The sequence below is a fragment of the Schistocerca piceifrons genome, chromosome 11 (genome assembly GCF_021461385.2).
Source record: "Schistocerca piceifrons isolate TAMUIC-IGC-003096 chromosome 11, iqSchPice1.1, whole genome shotgun sequence".
Taxonomy (NCBI): Eukaryota; Metazoa; Arthropoda; class Insecta; order Orthoptera; family Acrididae; genus Schistocerca; species Schistocerca piceifrons.
The window spans coordinates 96,032,858-96,038,055 of NC_060148.1; positions in this window are offsets into that span (position 1 = coordinate 96,032,858).

The window sequence follows — 5,198 nt, forward strand, 5'->3', positions numbered from 1 at the left end:
TTCATGGTCGAGTGCCACAGACATACTACTGAGGGAACTGAAGTGGGAGACTCTTGAAGATAGAAGTAAACTATCCCGACAAGGTCTATTAATCGAGTTTCAAGAATTGGCTTTAAATGATGACTCTAGGAATATATTACAATCACCTACAAATCGCTCACATAGGGATCGTGAGGATAAGATTAGAATAATTGCTGCATACACAGAGGCATTCAAACATTCATTCTTCCCATGCCCCTTACATGAGAAGAAACCCTAAGAACTGGTACAATGGATGCACCCTCTGCCTTGTACCTCAAGGTGGTTTGTAGAATATAGATGTAGATGCAGATATAAAACATAATCCATTATTTGACTGATAAATTTTCATTCTGAGCTGGAAAAATTTTTGCAATTAGTCATCTCATTTCTATAGCATTTCATTTATTCTTAGTACATTAGTGTAAACTACATTTGGTATTAGTGTGCAAAAAACATGACTCTTTTAAATTTGCTTTGCAACATTGGAATGTTTGTCCCTTTTGCCTTATAGACAGTAAATGTTAATTTTATGTAAAATTGGAGCTTCTTAAAGATAAACAGTTAGTTAGTTGAAATAAGTGGAACTCATGGTCTGAAAAGTGACTTGCCTTTTTTCTTTTCCAGTTATACTTTTACTTCTATGATGTTGTTTAGAAGCTTTTTTCCAAGGCATGCCAGAAACATTGAGCAAATTTAGGAATTCTGAAGGGAAGTTTTTGCTTTTGTCGTAGTTTACCATTTTATCAATGGATTAAAATAGTTTTTCTTCCCCCAGTGTCATATGCTGCATTTACTGATTTGTTTATTGAACAACATCATTTTTTGCTGCTAAAGTTATTCACTTACTCCACCAGTCTTTGTTAACATAATTTCCCTCCATAACCAGCAACACTTTCTTGATTGGTTGCTTCTCTCTTTACTACATCTCGTGACTAAGCAGTAATGGTTATTTTGTCAGAGTGCAGAGAAGTACAGTACGTGTCATTTCCTAGATACATGCTACAGCATTAGAAAACATTTGTCAAAGTTTGAGAATATTTGTAAAAGCTCTAGAACATTGTGAAACAATCTCAATTTTTTCCATTTAAAGTGTATTGATGCGAAAGAGACAGAAGATGTCCAAGCGATCACCACAATGTGATGGTGACCACTTCAAACACTCAGTTCTCCACAGCCACAAAAGCAGCCACCAGAGTGCACAACAGTGAACTCTAGAGTATTGCCATACTTGAAAACCAGTGATCGGCACTCAGTGGTTAGAGGTTTCGTCAGCACCACCCACAAACACTAAATTTTGATATACTTATACTGATTTTGAATCAATGATGTAAATTCTGCATAAATCTTTAGTTAACATTAAACAAATCCTGATTTTGTCAGGCTGATAGTGTTCTACGGAAAGTTACATATGTGCTTTATTATAAGAAAACGGCTGCTGAATAGTATAGGACGAGGTACTGCAGCTTTTAGCAACATGACTGGTTTTCTCTTTATATATGTGTGCATAAATAAAATCCCATACTTTTCAATGTGAGTAGATTAGCACTAGTCATAACTGGTAGCAACAAAACAACTGCAGAGCAATTTCAACTAATTGAAATGGGATTAGGTTCTGCATGTGGAAAAACAACTCTGTGACAAACATGTAATGCTACACTCCAGACAAATACTTTGACAAAAGACTTCCTAACACTTCAGTTCATACACACTATTAACCTTTTATTCCTTAACAGATAATCTTTTCTTCCTATAGCCAGTCTGCATTTTATATCCTGTTCTACTCTGACCATCAATTATTTTGCTGCACAGAAATTAACTGTACTACCATTTTTACTTTTGTCACGTCTTATAACATCCTTCCAAGGCACTAACCATTCCATTCCATTAAACTTCCAAACCCTTTGCAGTCCCAAATAGAATTACAAAGTTATCAGCAAAGCCTGAAAGAGCCTGAAAGTTTTCTCCATGAGCTTTAATTTTCTTTCCAAATTTCTCCTTGGTTTCTCTCATAGCTTGCTTGCTCAGTATGCAGACTGAATAATGTAGGTGATAGGTTACAACCCTGTCTCACTCTCTTCTCAACCACCACTTCCCTTTCATGTCCTCTGACTCCTTTGATTCCAATCTGGTTTCTATATAAGTTGTAGATAATCTTTCACTTGCTGTATTTTGTTCCTGCTAGCTTCAGATTTTTAAAGAATGTATGCCAGTCAACATTGCTAAAAGCTTTCTCTAGATCTACCAATGTTGCAAATGTAGGTTTGCTGTTCTTTAACCTATGTTCTACGTTAAGTCATAGGGAAAGTACTGCCTCATATTCGTTTTAAGTATCCTGAAGAACCTGGCTTAGATGTGTATATATGGGGTGATCAGGAATATGTTTACTAACTGACATGGCACATCAGGCATACAACAAGGATCAGTAATCACAAAGGAATTGGGGGTCGCAAATGCCACCGAAGCTTTGCTGTGAGTGTCATCTTCACTGTTGACACTGCATACTCACTCGAGGGTGTGGTGAATGCTCACAACCTGCCCATGTGGGCAGATGTGAACCCGTGTCCTACACATACGCATGCCTCACAACGCAAACTTGCCCTTAACGTGTGGGCTGGCATCGTCAGACTCTGTTCAAATTGGCTGTACATTCCCCCGGACTGACTTGATGGTAGCACGTATCTCATATTATTGCAAGAGGTTCTGCCAAATGATGTTCCCATGCCTGTTCGTTGCTGCATTCGATTTCAGCACGACGGAGTCCCTGCTTATTTCAGCAAGGTGAGGGCACATCTGCAGGCAATCCTTCCGAACCACCAGATTGGTCACAGTGGACTAGTCGCATAGCCACTGTGATCACACAATCAGTTTCTTGCAGTGGGGGTATGTGAAGGGACTTGTGTATGAAACACCTGTTACATTGTTGCAGGACATAGAGAGCGGGTAGCAATCATATTTTGTGTTTTCAAAAAAGGGGGCTGTAAAACTAAATATAGATGTGGCACTTGCAACAACTAAAATATGTAGTATACAGTACAGGTATTTTGCAAAACAAGAAAAGTACCATCTGGCTTAACACACCCACACTGGTGGCTGACGCTAGAGCCCTCCCATTGCACGGTATGTACCACCAGGGACTCATGTTTGACTCTACCAATTATGCTACCAGCACTGCAGTAATGTATGATGTATGATGTATTACGTATCGGCTGGGTGCAATGAATGGCTGTGATTACAATTTTGTTTGACCTGTCAACAAGACAGCTTTTTGAACAAATGAGAGATCACATAATTTGTGATTAATTTAGTGGAAAATTATTTTATGTCACTCTTGTTGTTGTAAATGAATGTTCTGATGCCTCTTTCAAAATAAAAGGTCAATATATTAAAACAATATTCTAGTGCGTTTGACTATAACTGTTGACCCACAACAAGAAACCCGATTCTTAGCACTGGCAGGAAAGTATTAAGCAGCTAGTAAATGTATACGACACACACATATTAGAACAATATGACAGTGGCTATGAAATATATAAATAATAAATCACCAGTGCCTGTTTTAAGTATGTATGACTACATAAATAGTTATGATACAAACAAACAAAATGGTTAGGAGGGATAAAATACAAATATTGTTAGATTATTTATAATTTGTACAAAAATCAGATTGCAGTTATGAGTTGAAGGACATGAAGGTGAAGCAGCATTTGAGAAGGGAATGAAACAGAGTTGTAGCTTATAACTGGTGTTATTTAATCTATAAAGCACAAAGACAAGATTGAACTACTTATGGCACATACTGAGGCACTTAAGCAATCATACTTTTCACACTCTGTATGTGAATGGAACAGGGAGGAGCTCTAGTTACTGGCACAGTGGCAAATACCCTCTTACGTGCACTTCAGTGGTTTGCAGAGTATAGATGTAGGTACAATGACCAGTAGCAAAGTAAACCAAGGAGAGATTTGGGAAGCAAATTCAAGTTCAGTGAGAATAAATTAAAACTTTGAGGTTTGCCAGTCACAGAATTCCTGTCAGAGACTTGGAAGAGCTGTTGAATGGAACAAGTAGTGTCTGGAGAAGAGGTTATAAAATAAACCTCAACAAATGTAGAGCAAGGGTGATGGAGTGTAGTGGAATTAAATCAGGTAATGCTGAGGGAATTAGATTATGAAATGAGACACTAAAAGAAGTGAGTGAGTTTTTATGTTCCACAGGGCCTGCAGCGTAGTATTAGCAAGTGACATATGTAGTGTCCAGACGTACTGCTGAGTGATATTAATTTTTATTTCTTTCCCTTTCATAACAGTTTTGGCTTTGCTAAATTGCCATTATTGAGTGATACATATTGTCTAGGTGTGTCAACACACATATAACATCATTGGCAATAGTATTTTGTTGGTCATTTTATATTTGCTGAATTAAGGTAGTAATTAATTTGTTACGACAGTAATTTGACTGTTTTGCAGCTACAATGCCACGATGAAAGGAAAGAAAAAGTTTATTGCTTACTGCATTTTCACTGTTCATGCAATAAAACTGCCACATGAGACATGATCTTTTAATTTCTTATTCCTTTACTAATACCTCCATTCATGACCCATTTTGCAGACAGTAAATGCATGTACTGCTGAATGTATCTGCAAAAATGTATTATTGTACAATACACATTTCAAGAGATATGACATCATAAACAATGAGCTGTGTGAAAAAAAATGAAACTGCAGGGGCAAAATTCGTTAGAGAGGCAGGTGAAAGATACAGGGTGTACATAAAGTCCAGGAACACTTTCAATTATTTATTGCACAAGAACCAAACATTGTACAGATATCATACATATGTCATTTTGAAAAGAAACACTGAAAGTTTTTCTTCATGTGTACCACCACAGCATAGTTTGGTAATTTGCCGATAGTCAGCACTAGTCGCAAACATGGCGAGTTCAGGTGTGGAGAGAGCTTTCTGTGTGTTGGAGTTCAACAAAAACAAGTGTGCTACAGCTGCTCAATGGATGCTTAGAACCAAGTATGGTAATAAGCCACCAAAAAGGAAGGCCATTTACCACTGGCACAACAAATTCGTTACGATGGGTTGCTTGTGCCCGGCAAAGAGAAGCGGACATCCCAGTGTGAGTGAAGTGAATATGGAGCGCGTACAACAGACATTCGGTGCATCGTGCA